Source organism: Protopterus annectens, chromosome 2.part1, assembly GCF_019279795.1.
Source record: "Protopterus annectens isolate FY-2018-M chromosome 2.part1, PAN1.0, whole genome shotgun sequence".
Taxonomy (NCBI): Eukaryota; Metazoa; Chordata; order Ceratodontiformes; family Protopteridae; genus Protopterus; species Protopterus annectens.
This window is the reverse complement of record NC_056729.1, coordinates 1,362,421,329-1,362,443,928: the sequence shown is the minus strand read 5'-3', so window position 1 is coordinate 1,362,443,928 and position 22,600 is coordinate 1,362,421,329. Positions and strand designations below refer to the sequence as shown.

At 40.3% G+C, this 22,600-nt stretch overlaps 1 protein-coding gene across 8 annotated transcripts in view; it reads left to right on the top strand.

The window, feature by feature from the left end:
- RBM47 (RNA binding motif protein 47) overlaps positions 1-22,600 on the top strand; it is an 876,418-nt gene that overhangs the window by 170,611 nt on the left and 683,207 nt on the right. The gene's annotated exons all lie outside the window — the stretch shown is intronic.

The window sequence follows — 22,600 nt, the reverse complement described above, 5'->3', positions numbered from 1 at the left end:
AAACTACTGCTAGATAATTTTGCTAAACTGAAATCAATACCAAATGCACAGAAGATTAATGAAAGTCTGTATGGAAGCAAAACAGTCATTTTGTAAAATTAATTTAACTGATAGAATCTGTGGATAGGCAGCAGAATGAATGTGTCAGGGTTTGAAGAGAAAATTGTTTGAATGCAAGAAGTTTGAAAAACAAATGTTTGATATCAGGATTGAGGCATACCAAGTTAGGATGACATATTTCCATCAGAACAAGATAATTAAGATGAGAGATAAAAAATACAAGAAATGGAAATGAGCCTGAACTTGAAAACTGAATTAAATAAATTGGACAAAGAAAATAAACATAGTGTGAGACAAAATCAGGAAAGTTTTGAAGAGCATCTACATAATGATATTGCTTAAGGTTTGGGAGGGTGGCCTAATGGTTAAGGTGCTTGCCTTACAAACACAAGGTGCAGGGTTTGAGTCTCACAAGGGATAACTGGCTAGGCTTAAAATGGCTCGCAAGGGCAGTTAGCTTAGTACTAATCTATGAACCTATAATAAGATTCCATTTTATAAATACATAGCTTGTGCTAGATTCAAGACATACAAATTGAATGAAGACTGTAAAACGTATTCTCAAACACAGCAAATTGTAGACATACTTACACAATCTTATGCAAAACAGTTTGGCTCCATAAAGGGAAAGGGAATTTATGCTAGTAACATCCAGATAACTTCAGATACTGAAATTAAATTAATCATATTGAAGCAGTACTATGCAAGCTGGACGCAATCAAAACACATGGAAGAGATGTGATTAGTAATAATGACCTGCAAACTTAAAGTTCCATTACACCTATTGTTTATTAGAGTATTTAAGTATTGAAAGATTTCTCAAGATTTGAGACATAGACTTGTTAAACTTTGTTAAATCCATTTTTAAGGTATGGGGAATAGAACAAACTTGGAGTCATATAGACCCATGAGTTAACTTTCTCATTATGGAAAAATAATAGCTAAGGTTATTTTTGGATAAATTAACATCAGAATTGGAATGCCTGAGACTTTAAAATCATATAACCATATACACGTATTGAAAATAGGTGTATAACTACATGTAGCTTGATGTTCTATAATAATAATAATGCAATAATCAGTCTTTAATAGAATTATACACATAACACTGATCAATAAATTAGAACAACTTAGTATTAATGCAGTTTTGATAGGATGGCTAGCTGTATGATTTACAAACAGGAGATGGCAAGTGTCCTATAGCAACTGAGCAGGTAAAATTCTAGGTTGCTGTTAGGGTGTCCTACAAGGCTCTGTCCTAGGCCCATACTTGTTTTGCTCGTTTCTTTTGATTTATATTTTTCATCTGAGATATTCTACAGAGTATATTCAGATGAGTTGAACATATGAAACCTGATTATGTCTTAGCTAAATAGACCAGTTAGGCAGAGATTGAAGGATGAATATTTAATGAAGCACATAGTAATTGAAACTGTGGATTCATTTAAGGACTTGAGTATATGGGAAGATCCTGCTTTCAGTTTCTCTCATGATATCAACCAATTGTTTAATGATTATTATAAAACTATATGTTCATACAACGATACTAGGCTATTGGCCTGGAGGCCCTTATAAGCCTAGCCAAGAATTTCACCCATGTTCCCACAAAGTCAGCACCTCTTTTACCTGTCCAGCAGGGGCACAGGTCGGATCCCAGGGATATATTTCCTGTTTCCCATCCAGCTGTCCAGGTTCCTCTTAAAGAGGGCTAGTGAGGTACTCTACTTGACATGGAGAGGGAGTCTATTCCACAGATTGGGGAGTCATTGGGACACAAATCTATCCTGCCATCAAGTTCTATCAATGTCACAGACCAGGTTGAGGCCTTGCAAGGAGGTTGCGTGAGTGGAGTTTGACTTATGGATATGCAGCAACTCCATCAAGGCTGAGTCTGCCAAACACAGGTCACCTCAAGCAGTCTGTATGAGACTGAGTAGAGGGACAGAGCTTTTTGCCTATCTGTATAGGATAAGTGTGTTAGACCCTGGATTTTCCTGGTCAGGGACCTCTGTAGTCCCTCCATTGTACTCAGTAGTGGGTCTGATAAGTGAGGAGTACAGGGATACTATGACATCCTTGTTCCAGGATGAAATACCCTTACTTATGAGGCAGGCCATCTAGAAAGCCTTCCATACAATGGAGGCAATGTGGTGGTCAAACGTTAGGTTGCTCTCAACCTGGGTGCCCAAGTCCCTCACGACTGATTGCATGCTTAGTACATTGTTATTAATGTGATAATTAGTGGGGATGCCATTTTCCCCAAAGGGGATAGTGATGCATTTCTTCACATTAAATTTGAGGCCATGCTTCTGGCACCACTCATTAGTTTGGGTGAGGCCCTCTTGGAGGATGTTCACATCACTAGCGGAGTTTATGACAGTGCCCAGTTTACAGTCATCTGCAAACTTGTTCAGCCACAGACCACTGATTTTGGCTTGCACCTCAGAAAAGTATATCCCAAACAGTAGAGGCCCCAAGACCAATCCTTTGGGTACGCCGCTTGTTATGGGTCTACTACTAGAGGTGGCTTCCCCTATTTTGACTGAGTGGGTTCTATCAGTGAGCCAGTTAGCTACCCATCTGGTAACATATGGGTTGATGACTAGGTGGGAGAGTTTATCTATTATGCCTGAGTGGGGAATAGTTTTGAAGGCTTTGGCTAGGTCAAAGTAGGTGGTGTGAACTGTCTTTCCCTCATCCATGGCTTTGGTGACTGTTTTGAAGAAGGTGACCAAGTTAAACATGCATGATCTCCATTTGACAAAACCAAACTGTGTGGGATCAAGCACTTGGAGGTTGCCAATGTCCTTGTTTATAAGGTCCATGATAATGCATTCCATGGCCTTGCAGATCAGACTAGTTAGGCTGATGGGCCTATAACTGCCTGGGTCGGTGGAGACTCCACCTTTGTGTAGAGGTATGACAGTGGCTGTCTTCCAATCTGCTGGGATGAAGCTGGTGCACAGGCTTTGGTAGAATAGGGTGCCTAGTGGTGCTGAGTGCTCTTGCATGAGTTCATGTAGGACACAGCCAGGGATGTTGTTAGGGGAGGGGAGCAGGTCCTGGGGATGTCCTGGTTTACTGATGGGGGGACGGGGGGTGAAGTATTCACTGATGTTGTCTGCCAGCAGGTTGGCTATATCTATGGTGTTTGTGTATGTGGTATTCTTGACCAGCAATTCAGAGCAGATTTGGGTGTTACCTCTGAGATTGCGGATGTATGCGAAGAAGGCCTTGTGATTGTCCTCTGTGGATGTGGCCAATTGGGACTCAAAGTTAGCCTTAGAGGATTTCACCAGTGACCTTATTTGCTTGTTCTTGTTATTTGGTGTTATAGGCTGTATAAAAAGATTTGTAAAGTTTAGTAAATTACAAATTATGAGATCATGATTGTAAATTATATTAATCCTAAACTAGAGTATGGAATAATAATAATAATAATAATAATAATAATAATAATAATAATAATAATAATAATGATAACAGTAATGATAATAATAATAACAATAATAATAATAATAATAATAATAATGATAACAGTAATGATAACAATAATAATAACAATAACAATAATAATAATAATAATGATAACAGTAATGATAATAATAATAATAATAATAATAATAATAATAATAATAATAATAATAATAATAATAATAATATGGAAACCTTGTAAGAACACTATTGTGTGTGCATTGGAAAGAGTAACGCAGAAATGTACCGTCAACTAAGTATGTGAAATGGTAAGTTATTATGGTATATATGGGAACAATATATGCAGCATAATGCTCAGAAAGAGGAGTGAGGTTTAAGGGATGGCAGGAAATGAACAATTTATATAATGTTGATGTGAATGATAATTGTTAATAAGGCAGACAGCATGAAAACAATGAAAGACCTCAATATGGTTTCTTTTCTTTTCTATTAATATCTACAGTGTCTTGTACAGATATTTAAGAGGAAACCTTATTCAGGTGTATTAGGGTATTAGAGACAGCCACTTTTGGGATTGCTTGAGGATCTCAAAGAATCATTAGGTAATATGTGTGGGAGATTACATAGGACTGAGAGATGTACTAATTGGTTCTCTTAGAGAATAGATTACACCTGGAATAGATTACCAAGTTATATTAAAGCAAACATTAGTTTAGTTATTTTTAAGAAAAATGTAGGCACTTACTAAGGGGATGACTGTTCTGGTATATTGGCAGGCTACAAGGGCATTATTGCTCCTACCCGAAATATTTGCGGATACCTTTGGGGTGTAGCAACTCAAGGAGCAGCAGCACTACTTTCTGGTCATTCTGGACTGATGAGGTTCTCACTCTGTCATTCAGAGTGAGCCCAACAGCCCCTAAAAAGGGACTTTATTTTTCCAGCTTGTACTCATGAACACATTTCACTAAGTGCCCCTGACTGTATTTGAAAGGAAGTGAGTTTTTTGTTTTTTCTTCAGTTTATACCATTTCCCTGAGTTTGTGTGGTGTGACATAAATATATATGTGTATCTGTCTTTCTCTGTATATATATATATATATATATATATATATATATATATATATATATATATATATATATATATGTCTATAGTTGTTAGCTAAAGGCCTTTGACATTGACTTTGATGTAAAAGAAGTAGATGCCAAAGAGAAGATAGCTGAGCAGAGAGGCTTGGGGGACTCCACTGGTGACCAGCCTCTTTGTGGAGGTGCTTTCACCGATTCTAACCTCCTAGGCCTTATCAGAGAGCCAGCTAGCTATCCAGCATGCTATAAACGGGTTTATAACTAGTTCCTTAAGTTTGTTGACAATGTTGAAGTGGGGTATTGTATCAAATGCTTTAACCAGATCTAGATAGGCAGTATGCATCATTTTTCCTTCATCTACTGCCTTAGTGTCCTTTTCAGAGAAGTCCACACAATTCAGTAATCAAGACCTTTGTTTGACAAAGCCAAACTGGGATGGTTCCAGTGTCTGGAGGTCTCCTATGTCCTTACTGATAATTTACTATTCAAACTAATAGGTCTGCAGTTTCCAAGATCTTTTGAAGGTCCTTCCTTATGAAGGGGGATGACTGTCGCAGTCCTCCATTCATGTGGCACAAGACCTGTTTTAAGACTATAGTTAAATAATGAATCCAGGGACTATGATAAGTCATATTTTAGACTGTTCAGGAGGCATCCTGGGATGTTACTGGGGCCAGTTGAAGCTGTGTTAATGTCTATAGTGAATGCAGTTAGTACCTGTTCCCTATTTATAATTGGAGGAGTTATGCTTGTGGATATTTTTCAGCAGATGTTTGGGGGCGAGGGGGGGGGTTAAAGTTGGAACTGAATTTGTCCACCAACAGGTTTATGGGAATTACCCTTCCTGATTTTTGCCATATTTTTTTCCTTTTGTTATATATCCTTTTTAATCTGGGATGCCACCAGGGTGATTTGATTCTGGGGCTAGTCCTGGGCTTACTTCTGGTAAGTACAGCTGCCTCAATGCAGCCATTGACATGGTTGTACACACTTTCTCACAGCAATTCCATATAGGCTGTTGTGTTCTCTGGGTTTGAAGGGGCATTGAATTTTGAGAAATCATTGTTTAATAAAAGGTAATTTACTTTGGAATAGTTCATAACTGTTACTGGTTTTAATGGGATTACTGAGCTGATTTTGATTTCAAAGGAGACAGCTTTATGGTTGGACATTGCCAGGGAGAATGAGACATTGTGGGGAGGTGAGGGGGTGCAGCATTCTCCCGTATTTGTATGCACGAGGTCCAGTATGTTAGAACAACTAGTGAGCATATTCACTATTTGGTCAAGAGAGTTTGTATTTACAAAGTCCAGGAACCTCTGTGCCTGTAGATTTGAGGATGTGTAGGATTTCCAATCTATAGAGGAGTAATTAAAGTCTCCCATGAGTAGGATGTTGGGTACAATGGTAATTGTCTTCAGTATATCCAGCTATGTATTGTGAGCTTCTTATGACAGTGAGGATGACCTACAGCTGGCTAAGATATGGTACAGGAGTTTGTCAGTGGTGATCTGCACATGGAGGAATTCCAACATGTCATCCTGTTTGACAACCCTAGAGGTATGCTTGATATTGATGCATACTGAACTCCTCCCAACCCTTGTCTATGCAGCTACTGGTTTAAAAGTGTAAAAGGCACTGAAACGTTGCACTGCTAGGGTTTAGACATATCTAAGAATGTTATTTTGGTTCATCTTAACATATTTGTTTAATTTGTTTTATTAGTTACTACATCCTATTCATGCTCACATTATTCCGAAGCCTAGAGGGGATAGGTGCAGACCATCCTTGGCAAAGCAATGTGGTCTGTGAACCATGTCCTTCCAAGCTGACAAATATTAGATCCCCTTAGAATGACACCAGATAGGCAGTGAATTGTTCAAATCAGTCATTTTTGCCCATATTGTGTCATCATCCTTGGTGATGGTAGTATGCTGTTCAGTGGTAGTTTCATCATCTGTACGCTCCATAATATCTCTCTTCATATAGTCCAGGGAAGTACATATCAAGTCATTTACACCTACATGGAGTATGAAGGGATCGTACTGGTACCTGTGGTGTAAAGACTTGAGTTCATGTGTGGTTTGGTGGATCCTGGCTCTAGATAAATAACTAACTGTTATCTTCTCCTTCTTCAGCCTGGTTAGAGGGACATAAATAGTACAATGGTGTCCCATGTGATGACAGTCCTGGGAAGTGTGTTTGCTTGCCTTAGGGGATTAGTGCTTGCAGCTCCATTGAGACTGACAATATTTGTGGTGTTATGGGCTCCACTGAGAGAGACAGTATGTGTGGTGTTAGGGGTTCCACTGAGAGAGACAGTATGTGTGGTGTTAGGGGCTCCACTGAGAGTGACAGTATGTGTGATGTTAGGGGCTCCACGAGACATACAGTGTTTATTGTGTTAGGAGCTCCACTGAGAGAGACAGTGTGTGTGGTGTTAGGGGCTCCACTGAGAGTGACTGTGTGGTGTTAGAGGCTCCATTGAGAGTGACAGTATGTGTGGTGTTAGGGGCTTCACTGAGACTGACAGTATGTGTGTAGTTAGGGGCTTCACTGAGACTGACTGTGTATGTGGTGTTAGGGGCTCCACTGAGAGTGACAATTTGTGTGGTTTTAGGGACTCCATTGAGCATGGCAGTATGTGTGGTGTTAGGGGCTCCACTGAGAGAGACAGTATGTGTGGTGTTAGGGGTTCCACTGAGAGAGAGTATGTGTGGCGTTAGGGGGCTCCACTGAAAATGACAGTATGTGTGGTGTTAGGGGCTCCACTGAGAGAGACAGTATGTGTGGTGTTAGGGTCTCCACTGAGAGAGACAGTATGTGTGGTGTTAGGGGCTCCACTGAGAGAGAGAGAGACAGTATGTGTGGTGTTAGGGGTTCTACTGAGTGTGACAGTATGTGTGGTGTTAGAGGCTTTACTGAGACTGACTGTGTGTGTGGTTTTAGGGGCTCCTCTGAGAGTGACAGTGTGTGTGGTGTTAGGGGTTCTACTGAGAGTGACTGTTTGTGGTGTTAGGGGCTCCAGTGAGAGAGACAGTATATGCAGTGTTAGGGGCTCCATTGAGAGAGACAGTATGTGTGGTGTTAGGTGCGCCACTGAGAGTGACAGTATGTGTGGTGTTAGGTGCGCCACTGAGAGTGACAGTATGTGTGGTGTTAGGGGTTCCACTGAAAGAGACAGTATGTGTTATGTTAGGGGTTCCACTGAGAGAGATAGTATGTGTGGTGTTAGGGGTTCCACTGACAGTGACTGTATGTGTGGTGTTAGAGGCTCCATTGAGAGTGATAGTATGTGTGGTGTTAGGGGCTCCACTGAGAGTGACAGTATGTGTGGTGCTAAGGACTCCACAGAGAGAGAGAGAGACAGTATGTGTGGTGTTAAGGGTTCCACTGAGAGCGACAGTATGTGTGGTGTTAGGGGCTTCACTGAGACTGACTGTGTGTGTGTGGTGCTAGGGGCTGCACTGAGAGAGACAGTATGTGTGGTGTTAGGGGTTCCACTGAGAGTAACACTATATGTGCTGTTAGGGGCTTCACTGAGACTGCCTGTGTGTGTGGTGTTAGGGGCTCCACTGAGAGTGATAGTATGTGTGGTTTTAGTGTTTAATTGATCATGGCAGTATATGTGGTGTTAGGGTCTCCACTGAGAGTGGTAGTTTGTGTGGTGTTAGGGGTAACACTGAGAGTGACAGTATGTATGGTGTTATGGGCTCCATTGAGTGTGACAGTATGTGTGGTGTTAGGGGCTCCACTGTGAGTGATGGTATGTGTGGTGTTAGAAACTGTATTTTCTGAGTGCCTTTGAACTTACTAAGACATAGCTTTGACAATGGGTGATCCAGGCAATCTTTGTTTGTTTAGGAACATTGCTTTTAAGTGTCTCTGTATTCATTAGTCTATGTGTGTGTTGTGTACTATGTGAAGTGGGTGTTGTTGCATGGTTTCCACAATCTAATGTGCACTTGTAAGTGAGTTTAGCCACCAGGGTCATTGTGTAACCACACCTCTCGCATGCTTTGTCAGCTTCTTTAAGGATTAAATGGTCGTCAGTAAACATTAGACAATTGCTACATTATATCAAGATGACGATATCCACCAAGCTAGCTACAGAGAAGTTAGGAAATGGCATATACATACTGTAAAGTCCTTTGATTTGTGAGCTACAAGGTGGTGGTGTATTGGGGTTAGAAGGCTATTAAGGGTGCTATATTGGGACACATTGGGGTTAGAAGGCTAATAAGGGTGCTTTATTTGGAGCAGATTTGACCCATTCTAAGATGGTAAATATAAAATAAACAACAGTGTATAGAAATCAACCAGGCTTCCAAGCAATCCAGCATCACAAGTAGGATTCCTGTGGGATTCATTTTCATTTTACTGCTGTAGTATATTTTCTATATTTCATTGTGGAACTTAAAGAATAAATCACATTTAACAGTAAGAAGAATATGATGATGACTGCATAATCTATGTTTAAGTACCTGTAATAGAGATAAACATAATTCAGGATTATGTGATAATGTTAAGAATTATGCACCAAAAAGGATTTCGATTTGAATGGAAATAAATGTATAAAATCACATTGAGGGGAAACACAGTGTGGACATTAGATGCACCATAAAAATCAATCAGAAAATAATAGTTGTGTAAACTAAATATCCATCCTTCTTCACATATGTCCACAATCTCAAAGGAAGCACTCAGATCTGTTCAGAACTGGTGATCAAGGACACCACATACACAAATGCAGTAGATATAGCCAACATGCTGGCAGACAGATTCAAAAACTTCACCCATCTGTCCCCCCATCAGTAATTCAGGACATCCCGCCCCCTACCCTATATCTAGGGAACAAGTCATCACTGCCCTATCACAGGCAGAAAATACTGCCTCCATGGGACCTGATAACATCCCAAGGCTACATCCTACATGAACATAGGCAGGAATTTTTAGCACCATTAGGCACCCTATTCAACCAAAGCCTAAATACTGGATTCATCCCAGCCAAGTGGAGGACAGCCACTGTCATCCCTTTGCACAAAGGTGGAGCATCCACCAATCCAGGAAATTTTAGACCCATCAGCCTAATTAGCCTGATCTGCAAGGCCATAGACTTCATTAACAAGGACACTGGCAACCTCCAAACACTCGATCCCACATAGTTTGGTTTCATCAAGGGGAGGTCATACCTGTTAAATTCGGTTGACTTCTTTGAGACAGTCACCAAAGCCATGGATGAGGGAACGACGATGCACACCACCTCCCATGACCTGCCCAAAGCCTTCATTACTATTCCCCACTCAGTTATAATAGATAAACTCTGTCAACTAGGCATCGATCCATATGTTACCATGCAGCAAACTGGCTTAGAGATAGAACCCATCTAGTCTAAATAGGGGAAGCCACCTCAAGCAGTATACCCATAATGAGCAGTGTACCCCAGAGATCGGTCTTGGGGCCTCTGTTGTTTGGGATATTCTTTTCTGAGGTGTAGGCCAAAATCAGTGGGCTATGGCTGATCAAGTTTGCAGATGACTGCAAGCTGGGCACTGTCATCAGTTCCCCTAGTGATGTGGACATCCTCCAAGAGGGTCTCACCCAAAGAAATGACTGGTGCCAGTAACATGACCTTAAACTGAATGCCAAAATGCAAATTATCACATTAATGACAAGGTCTTAAGCATGCAATCAATCATGAGGGACTGGACACCCAGGTTAATAGCAACCTGACTTTAGAACATCATATTACCGCCATTGTATGGAAAGTTTCTACATGGCCCACCTCATTAGGAAGGATATCTCATCCAGGGACAAGGATGTCATAACATCCCTATATCCTTCCCTTGTAAGACCCATTATTGAGTACAACGCCTCTTTCAGCATGTACAAAGCACATGGAGTAGCTGGCGAGAACACTGAGGATCCTCACCAGGAGAATCCAGGGCATTAAACATCTACCTTAGATAAATAGGCTAAAAGCCCTGTCCCTCCATTCAGTTTCATACAGATTCCTCAGAGGTGACCTCTGTCTGGCATACAAAGTAATCTCAGACCCTGCCTTGATGGGACTGCTACATATCCGCAAATCAGGTTCCACATGAGTAACCCACATGCACAACCTCAGCCTGGTCTGTGACAGGACAGATTTGTGTCCCAGAGACACCCCTTTCTGTGGAACAGACGCCCTCTTCACATCAAACAGTGTAAGTCATTTACCCTTTTTAAGTACATCCTGTATAACTGGATGGGGAACAGAAAATACACCCCTTGGATTCCACCTGTGTCCCTGCTATACAGGGGCATCAAGTGCTGACTTGTTTGAACATGGGCTAATTTCTTGGCTAGGCTTGTAAGGGCCTCATGGCCAATAGCCTAGTAACTTCCTATGATCCTTTACAAAATCTGAAGTTTGCATTTTTCTTATTCTTACCAGCTTGAATATCTGACATCCCACAATACCCTGTTGATACCCTCATTCAGTACATTGTACCACAAAGTCCTACCTGGCATACATCATTGCATCATATCTCCTTTGCAGGGGGACCAGTCTTTTAGAAATTACACTCTTATTATTATAAAGAAGAAGATGTGAGCATGGTGGCCATCCACAGTGGCTGGCAGGGAGTTTTAAATTGTTGTTCCTTCTCCTGGGCTTTTTGCATGTGATAAATGTACACTGCACATTCGATGCTGTCTTATAATGTGCAGTCTTAGTGCAAATTCAGCTAAGATATTTTTTTTTCATTGGAGCTAGCTTCCTTATCTGTTATCCCTTCCCAAGATAGGAAAGCTGATTACTAGTCATTCATTTTTATCAGTCCTGAATGCTTCTCTTGTAGTGAGTCTACTGTTTGAATGTAGGCCATTTACTTTATTGTTAGAGGTACAACCCCATTGCTAATGTAACCAGCACAGAGAATTAAGTTTTGACCTCAGTTTGTAAATATGGCGATAAACTCATTTGCAGCAAATCATTTATTTCTGCACAGTATATCAAACACTTGGCAGTTTGAGCAGAGGATTAAGGCTATGATCTGTTCAGGAGCCACCTCTTGTGGAACACGGTTTGATTCCCTCAGCATTCATCTACCTACTGTGTGACCTGGGCCAAGTTACTTAACCAGACAATGATTTGGGCCAACTGGGAATTTAGACTAGGCTCCTCAATGTTTTCCTGGACTGCACGCATACCACCCATGAAACAGATAGGCACAAATATTGATTCCCATGTGCAAGTTCATCATGAGGCTTGTCATACTGTAGAATGTAATTTTGTGATTTTATTCATTAAACACTCAATACAGTGCAGTTTGTTTCATTAAAAAAATAAAGTATTTTAACACAAACTTGATTTTGAGTACTAAATAAAAAAAAAATCCCTATTTTTGAGTTTTGACCTCAAATGTATTATTTAGATGCAAACTATAATTAGTTTTCTCTGAATAAACAGGTGACTTTTTTAAATCACAACTATGATGTAGAAAACAAAAGTAGAAAGTAAATCCTAATGCTGATAAAAGAGACATGTTTGTAACACAATATATTCCAAGACTATAGAATAAATTGCATCTTTAAGACTGAGCTGTAGTTTAAATATGCTGTAAATCAGCCTGACACTTTTAAGAGAAGTAAAGTACATAAACTAACAGAAATCACACTTCTTGATGACTAACGTTCTGAATCTGAGAATACACTAAGAATCTATAATCTACACCTCATAAGGTAAGAAAGCACCTTTTTTAGCAAATTGTCACTGAATTGAAATGTAAGGAAATACTTGCTTAGGAACACTATGAAAATTGAGATTATTATAGTGATAATAATATATGGCAATACTTTTGATAACACGTGAGAGTCTGTGAATTGTCAGTTAAGGTTTTACTTACAGAATTTCTGTTATGCAGGGTCAGAAACAGGATTCCGTTGATTTGTAACTAAGCTGTGCATGCAATCAGCAGTTTTACTTGCTACTCATTTTGGGTTATGTTGCATCACAATGTGTTAGCAATGCCTGTAACTGTTTATCACATGATGTTTAATAGCTTTTCAACAACGATATAATTTAGAGTACTATATGTCTTTAGATAACTCCTGATCTTTGAATAAAACTAGGTGGCTTGCTCAGACAGCAGATTGCGTGGCTTCTTCTAGCCTGTACGTTTTCGTGAGTTAAATTTTTTAAAAAGGGGTAGTTAGAAACAGCAGGCTTACCCTTTTAAAAGATAATGCCAAAGCTGCCCTTTGAACATTGTTTTGTTAACCAGTACAAAAATTATAGACCTTTAGAGGATTAGGTGTTAAATGGTGCGATCCCATGACTTGATAAAATAAATTTTAGAGCCATGGTTGTAGCCAGGCATATACCCATGTATTTTACTTTGAAAGTCATTACAACAAAAGTATGGCCTTGCCTGGTGTTAGAACAGTTTGTCTGATTAGAGTCTGATAGTTATTGGAGATATCCATGTTTACGGTTATGGCTGGTATTATTTCAATTAGTCTTGTTTTGAATGGTCTTACTACACCACCTTTTTACCACCTTTGGCAACTTGTCATGATCTTGTTTAGCAAAGAAAATTCTACATTAAGAAGGTTTGTTGTCTGCACTCTTGTGGGAGGAGAGGCTAGATTCTGCCCTTCTGAAATGGGAATTTCTGGTCACAGGCTTATTGTGACTCCTTATTTGAACTGTTTCTTTCTGAAATTGGTGCACCTTGTTGCTGTAGCATAGACCAGATTCAGGCCTGCTGAATCTAGCTTTGTTTGTATAACTTGAGCACTGATCCAGGCCATCTTTTTTTTGGAGAAGGTTCCCCTGCACTCTAGTAAGCAGGGGTGTGCAGTTAGAACTTGTCTGATTGAAGACTGCTGGAACAGGGCTCAGTTTTGAGCTTTTTTCTGGTTAATTGGGTAACTTGTTTAAGTCAGTTTGTTCGTTTTCTATTGTTTTATATATATATATTGCACTTTATTCATCTGCTTTTATTTCTTCCTACTTTATTACTGGGGGCATTGACTACAACTCTGACCTGCCATATATAACAATAATTATCCTTTTTTGTGCTTTTAAACTGTTCTTTTGAGTGCATCTGTTTTATTTTCTGAAAAAAAAAAACAAAATATATATATATATACTTGCTTCCCACCTTTCTAAGCTAGTATAGTCCAGTTTTCAGGTTAGTGCTGAACTCAGGGCTGTGTTACAAATCTCTGTGGTTGCCCATACCTTACTTGGATAGAAGGAAGTTTCTATGTTCACCTGTGAGAGAGGGGAGCTTTGAGCAGCCTTGCTGTCCCTGGAGGAGTGGTTCAGCCCAGAAATTAGTAGTTTATTGGCCATTTTGGGCTAATTTCTATCTCTTTCATTTCCCTGCTATAAATACCGTTTGCCCGGTTTTGCACGTCGTTAGTGCCATTTAGATAGGGTAAAACTACTCTCGGCTCCACAAAGTCTCCTCTTCAATTTTTCCCTTAGAACTAGACAAACGTTCAACTTAAGCACTCAAGCCATTCATTTCTCAGCCTGGCACTTGCTCAAAACTTATAGCAAGCACTTATAAACCCTAGCACTAGACCCTCCTGTATTGTACAGAAGGACAAGGCTCTCTATTCAACCTTACCAGCCATCTAGTAAAACAGTTCACTGTACCTATCCAGGCATGTCCAAAGGGTAATTTCAGGTGTACTCTCCAGTCCAACCGGTGAATCTGGGCATTTTGAGGCAATGTTATAACTGCCTCACGTACACAGACAACTCCCTCCTCCTACCACCAAACACTAATACATGCGAGAGATGCAGTTATACAGCCAAACTAGAGGCTAAGCTCTCTCAACCCAAGACTGGATCAGACAGTCAAGAGGAGAAGGGAAATACTTACATCACACCACCAGTCTTACATAGACCCATTAAACCAGCACCAGCAAAAAACACACATAAATACATGAAAACATACTTGGAGGCTCTAAATAAAAATCTGCAAAAGCAACAGAGACCTCCAAAGCAGACATCCAAGCAACCTCCACCACCCAACACAAACCATGAAACACATACTTCACAAAACCAGTGTGCCATGCAATCATAGCCCTTAAGGCAAAATAACATACCCAACATACTAGTAATAGGTGACTCTATAGTCAGGCACACTGAAGTCCCACTCACTAGGCTGAATAAGGAGAAGGTTACTATTAGCTGCCTGTCGGGTTCCAGGATCCGCCACATAACACAAGCACTCAGGTCACTCCAGAACAAGTACAAATATGACTCTGTCATTGTCCATGTTGGTGTGAATGACCTGAGCCGTACATTCCTGGACTACATGAAAAGAGACATGGAAGAGCTCTCTGATCACATAGCCCAGGCAGGTATGACCCTAATCCTGAGTACCATTCTGCCCTTACTAAGAATGATACCACGGTATAAAGAAAAAAATTCTCAATTTCAATAATTGGCTAAGTTTCTGGTATCATTCAAAGGAGATACAGTGTCTGTCAGCTGGGATGACATGCTCGACAAGTCACGCTGCTTCGCTAGAGACTGCTTGCACCTGTCATCCTTAGGCTTTCGAATACTGGCCAAGGCTCTTGCCACCCCCATAGTGCCTTTTTTAGGCAAGGCTCAAAAGACAAACCCCAGCTGTAAATAGCACAAGTAACAAAATACTGAGGGTAATGCTACTCAGTGCCAGAAGTCTAAACCTCAAAATGCATGCACTCGAGGCACTCCTCGGTATGGAGAAAATCGATATATGTGCAGTAACAGAAACCTGGTTTAAGGATCCAGAGAGCACCCCAGCACTACCAGGCTACAACTCATACCATACATTTCTGCTACAGAACCCAAATTGAAATACAAAAGGCAGGGGCGTATCCATATTCATCAAGGATACCCACACCTCCAGGTTAGTGGCACAACACGATGCTTCAGAGATCATCCACGTGCACCTAACAATGGGCAAAACTGCAATTCAAATTGTAGCTTGCTACAGATCACCCACCATGTCCCAGGACCCCCATTCCACATTTCTGGAAACACTAGGAAACATAAAGGTCCTACCAAATACCCTAATATTGGGTGATTTGAATTACCCAAACATTAAGTGGGAGAACTACTCAAGTACTAACTCCCTTGCCCAATTTTTCCTAGAATTTATAAACTCAAATGCCCTGTTTCAACTGGTCAATACTCCCACCAGAAGTGGGACCTGGTCATCACCAACATGGGCGACCGGTGTTCCACACCAGAGGTCAACCCCTTGCTGGTTAGATCTGACCATAAACAAATTACTTTGAATATCCATATTTCGCCCCCACCCCTGGACAATAAAACCACCGTGAAAAACCTTTCAAAAGCAAACTTCACGTTACTTAAGACCAAGGTGGAAAGTTTCAAAGCCCCATGCTGAAGGATAACACTGTCCAAGCTGTAAAATCCTATAATAATGCATTCTACGGGCAGCTATGAGAATTCATGGATCATGCCATCCCAAGCAAAACAAAGACTCACTCCTCCAAGAAAAGGAAACCAGTCTGGTGGACTCCTGCCATAAACAAGATATACAATAGAAGGAGGAAACTAGTACAGAAATTAGTAAAATCCCAAGAACGGAAGACATCCCTGATCAGTATCAGCAAGAAACTATGATCCCTCATAAAATCATCCAAGGTGAGCTTTGAAAGAAAAATAGCCAAGGACTCCAAAGATAACCACAAGGCATTCTTTAGTTATATCAAGAATCTATGTGGTAATGCTCAGATCTGCTCGGAGTTAGTGCAGAATGGCACAAAATACACTGAACCGACCGATATCGCCAACATCCTGGCAGACAGGTTCAGTGCAAATTTCACCCCCCTCTCACCCCCAAAAGGGCCCATAACCATACCAGAAGAATGTAGATTCCCTGAAATCACAGACACTCAGGTTAAAACAGCCCTCTCCATAGCCAAAAGCACAGCATCAATGGGACCGGACAGTGTCCCAGGCTGCGTCCTACACGAGCTCAAAGACGAACTAACCCCTCACCTAAACACACTGTTCAAACTCAGCCTCTCCACAGGCTACATACCCATAGAGTGGCACACAGCAATGGTTATTCCAGTCCACAACAGACCTCGAGAGCTATCGCCCTATAAGCCTGACTAGCTTGGTCTGCAAGGCTATGGAGCGCATCATCATGGAACTCATTAACAGAGACATTGGGAACCTCCAAACACTGGACCCTACCCAGTTTGTCTTTGTTAAGGGCAGATCATGCCTCCTATACCTGGTGGACTTCTTTGAGACAGTTACCAAGGCTATAGACGAGGGAAAGGTGGTACACACAGCCTACCTAGACCTTGCTAAGGCCTTCGACACCATTCCCCATTCTGGTATTATAGCCAGCCTGAACATAAACCCCTACGTCACAACATGGGTTGCCAACTGGCTCACAGACAGAACCCAAATGGTGAGAGTTGCGGGAGCTAGGTCCGACTCTAAACCTGTTACAAGTGGCGTTCTCCAAGTCTCAGTCCTAGGACCCCTCCTGTTCGGCATATACTTCTCAGAGGTACAGGCAAGCACAGGAGGACTATGGCTGACCAAGTTCACAGGCGACTGCAAACTAGGGGCTATAATTGACTCTCCGGCTGACACAGACATCCTCCGAAAGGGTCTCATTGAGACGGATACCTGGTGTCAAAATCATGGCCTCAAGCTAAATGTCAAAAAGTGCATAGTCATCCCCTTTGGAAAAAAACAAAGTACCCACAAACTACCACATAGGTGGTAGTCCCCTAAATACAGAAGACGTAATAAGGGATCTGAGGACCCAAGTAGATAGTAATCTCACCTTTGATAATGACATTGCAAAAGTGGTTAGAAAATCCTTTTACGTGGCCCATCTAATCACAAAAGGGTTCGCATCCAGATCAAAAGAGGTTATTGTGCCCCTCTACTCATCAGTCATCAGAGCCATCATAGAGTACAACGCCCCATTTGGGATGTACCTTACAAGACACCTGCAACATCTGGAAAGACCACAGAAGTACCTCACCAAGAGGATCACTGGCCTCAAACAGATGCCCTATACAGCTTGACTGAAGAAACTCTAGTTGTACTGGGTTGCATACCGCCTACTCAGAGGTGATCTCTGCCTGACATACAAGGCCATGTCCAACCCAGAATTGATGGACATGCTCCACCTAAAGAAACCCTTATCCCCTCAAGCCACAGGCTCTAGGGATCTAAACCTCAAGACAACAATAAATAGGATGTGCTGGAGGGATAGATTCCTGTCCCAGAGACTTCCCATGCTTTGGAACAAGATCCCAATCTACATTAGGCAGAGCTCCTTGCTAACACTCTTCAAAAGAAACCTTGACGAGTGGATGGGAAATAGAAAGTTTATCTCGGGGATCACTTCAGTGGCTCTGCTGGACAGAGGCACAGGGAACTAATCTAAGGGGGCAGCTAAAGCCAACACATTCTGGCTAGGCTTATAAATGCCTTCGGGCAGATAGCCTAGTATCAACCTATGAACCTATGAACCTAAATAAACAGTGCATTTGTAGGCTTAACTTCTTTTCATATCTTTCAGAAAATGCATGCGAATGCAAAATTTGTTATTTTAACCACTTTCTAAGTTTATAAGAGCAAAATTTAAAATGTGTTGCTATTTTTGGGCCTTTGTCTCCCTTTTATTTTTGACTTTGTCCTGATTTTTTCTGTTAAGAAGTTGGAAGATATGCAGGTCACTACTTGGTGAGATGGAAAGGCTTTCATGAATGTAGATGCATCAGGTAGTGCCATAAGTACATGGATTTACTTAACAAGCATATTTTGTAAATGACGTTAGGACTCAGTAGGTAAATACCTACTCAGATTAAAGCAGAAATGAACAACCTGCCTGTCTGTAAAGCATACAACAACATCACATGATCTAACATACATGTCAGCAGAAGGAAGACAGCTTATTTATTTGCTTAGATTGTGTAATCCCATTGCCATACTCCTGATAGTCCCGCGTGGAGCAGGAGGTCGATCCCTTCTGTGGCCATACTCCTTGCAGTCTGTTCTGGAGCAAGTAGCCTATCATTGCCATGAGCATACTTCTCTCCTGGAGCAGATAGTCCATCTCTTTCATGGCCCTAAAACTGGTAGTCCCACCTGGACCATGTAGTCTAGCTCTTCCATGGCCATACTTCTCTCAGGTCCTCCTGGAGAAGATAGTCTACTCCTTGCAGTCCCTTCTGGAGCAAGTAGTCAATCTCTGCCTTGGCTGTGCTTCTGGTAATCCCTTCTAGAGCAGGTAGCCTGTTAACTGGAACAAAAGGGAGATTTCACTTTTGTCTAACCTCAGTCTTTTGACTGTAGCTACAGAAATTGTATGTATCATTCTTTGCCATCATCCCTAAATCTGATAACATTTCCCAGCCATATTTAATAATATTTTTTAATTTTAACATTATTTCTGGAAGTGTTTGATTGTGTCTTTCTAGGAATCCATAGCTGCAAGCTCTATACGGTCATCATGCAATATTACATTTTTCTGTCATATCTCTAAATAGCTTCTCAGTTAGACTGTTTGTACTTATCCAGCCATTAATTAAATTGTTTACATTTTGTGGTGGTTTTATTTGTTTTCCATAATACTCTAACAGTAAATCTTTTTAATGGATTAATGGCATGGAGGTGGTGGTTTTGTTTGTTTTTTATAATACTCTAACAGTAAATCTTGTGAATGAATCAATGGCATGGAGGTATAGCTCTCAACCTCTTAGCACAAAAAATCTGGACTATGATGAAAATAATGGAGGGATAAAGTCCCAAAACAGGGACACATTTTAAATATTGGTCTAATAAATTAGAAAGTTGCTAGAATAAAAGGTCTTGCATTACCATGTATTTCCTGAAGGCTATTAAGTATGAAACTCAAATGCCTGTAATTATTTAGTGAATCCTTACTGTTTTGCCACAAAAATCCAGAAAACAACAGATTTTATTAGGAACAGACCCAAGATATGTGGTGAAAATCTTGACAGTTGAGAGGTATGCATGGAGATACTATATTAGAAGCCATAACAAGCTAGCTGTTGGTTGGGTTTGGGTCTCCTATGGTTCACGCAAATCTCACAATTGTCAGTGATCTATTTCAATATGGAAACATACACAATATTGTTATTTCCTGAACTACCAAACAGTTTCTGTATCCCCTCCACAGAAGCATGCTGAAACTGAAAACACGGCTTCCTTGCAATGATTATCTTTAATGTCTTTATCTAGAATATTGACAAAGTAATGTCCAGAGCTGCTCAGTTCAAGAGTCACTTGTTATTTAAACATTAGTGCTTTGCCATTTTTCACATCCAGGACTCTTCCTGTCCTGTTTAAGGATGCCTCCCTTAGCAACATGAATATATCACAAGGGACCACATGCATTTTTTAATATTACATTTCACTTTCCCTATATTTGCTGGTATTTTAGCTTGCTTTTTGTGGAATGCACTACTTTCCATTTCCAAACATGACAAGTCTACTACATGGCATATCTATCTTCAGTGTCTTACCCACCTCACTCTGACTGAGTCCACTTACACAAATGGCAGAGAATTTAATAATGGTATTTTTAGAAATACAATAGAGAAATTTAATATAGAAGTTATGACCTTGACTCCATATAGAACTTGCAGCTATTAAATGTCTTTCTCTAAAAAGATTTTGTAGATGTGTGCATATCAGTCATAGCTGATTCAAAATATTCTAACACAAATATTTCTGTCAATGAAGCTGTATCTTTTGCAAAAGTAATTTTGGATTCCCTTATGTTTTTCAGTATATAAATTTACTTACTTATCTTAACTTGTTCACCTCAATATTGGTAGTTCTTAGCTCACAGATAAGTACTCTGAGACATGGCACATTTGGATCTCCTACCATACTCATCTATAGGACATGTAATAGTGGTCTCACCTGCCTGTTTTGTGCACCCACCTTACCATGCCTCTCAACTCTTTATTACCTCACATTTTTGGTCTGTTCCTCATAAAATTTGTGGTTTTCTGGTGAGTCACTGAGGATTGATGTAAGTAGGTAATGACATACATTTTAGTTTCAAACTTCACATCCTTCAGAATTGTTTTGCTAACACAGAAACTTTCTAAGAGCAGTATTTAAAATTTGTCCCTATTTTTGGGCCTTTGACCACCCCCATTATTTTAGGCTTTATCCAGATTTCATTTGGTACGAGGATGAGAGGGATGCACCTTGCTTCTTCAATTTTGCTTTGTATAATATGCTGTCTCTTTACTTAGGTTGATGCAAGTTGGCATATCTGATGCTTTTTTCTCAGATATAAGCTTTAGGACTGACTTTATTGAATTAAAATAAATTATTGAATTAAAAAAAGTCAGTTTTTGGTGCTTTTCCCACTATGTTGTCTGCGCTCATCCCTCAGTTCTACATGAGCAACAAAAAATGCTTTTCACTTAAAAAATGTAGCAAACCACTTACTACACTTATAGTGAGCAGCTTGCTATGAGCTTCAGCAAACCACTTACTACATTTATAGTGAGCAGCTTGTTACAAGCTTCATTCATAACCACTTACTACATTTATAGTGAGCAGCTTGCTACAAGCTTCAGCAAACCACTTACTACATTTATAGTGAGCAGCTTGCTACAAGCTTCATTCATAGCCACTTACTACATTTATAGTGAGCAGCTTACTACAAGCTTCATTCATAACCATTTACATTTATAGTGAGCTGCTTGCTACAAGCTTCATTCATAACCATAAAACCAGGGCAGGAATTAATTTCTATGTCAGCATTCAGAAATGCTGGTACAGAAATGAATACTGATACTACACTACTAGCCATTTGGATCTGCCAATCACACCCCTAATGCTTTACACCTGGGGTGGCTGTCGAACCCTTGCTAAGGACTGTATGGTTAGTATAGTATATGTGTCAGAGAGTGAAGGATTTGTAAAGAAAAGAATGTTGGTTGGTAGACTGTGAAATTATTGGTACAAGTTATAAGAAGCTAAGTACAGAGGACAGACATGGGGAAAAAAAGGATGAGATTCACACATCTAACTATATCTCTGCTCAAAATCAGTTATGTAATCTGCCTTAGAAACTGCACTACCATGAGTAATCCAATCAAAATTGGAGAATGGCATTTTTAACAACGGTACACTAAGTCTCTTTACTTATGTGGACATGCCATCATCATGTTCAATTTTTCCTCTGAAATCAATAACTGCAATATCTTTTGATCTCTCCCTAAGTCACTGTGCAATATTAGTGCATGCTTTCATTTTTCCAACTTTTACCATAATGGTAACTGAATTTTTCAGTTTTCATACTGGTTGATGTCATCATATACTAGTAAACTTTAACAGCTGGTAGTTATCCTCTGCTACTAGTTTTAAAACTGTACAAACATGCAATATTTTTGAGATAAACTGAATGTATTTTTAGTGAAGCTCTGGTTAGCTCAGGAAAAAAAAGCACAGCAGCGCAAAGAAATGCATACATGAAGCAGCCCTCAAAGCTATACTGACATAAATAAACATAGTTGTTACACTGTTGAAACCAGAGCAAAGCTGCAACAGCTACCAATGGAAGAACTATTGGCCAGCTTAACAGTGTATTCCAGCAGTTGCCTATGGCAGCTTGATGAATGTGCATGTCCCATGATTGTCAGTCTCTCAACTATGAAAAATAAAGTGTGATTGACACATGACTAGACTGAATTTTGAAACTTGCTGTAAAACTGCTAAACAATTTCTACATTCCCATCTACACCCTACAACACGAGGACAGTGCCTCTACACCCCTATACGACTTCTGAGACCATTATGTCTCAAACTAATGTGGGCACTCTGTGAAACTGCAGCCTCAAACTTAGTATCCACCCTTCAAATTAGTCTTGGCTTTTCTTAGGAAATGTAGCTGCAATCTTCAGATGGAACCCATTGCCTAAGTTTTGGAGTGAGTACATATAAACGTGCACAGGTACATGCCTATATCAT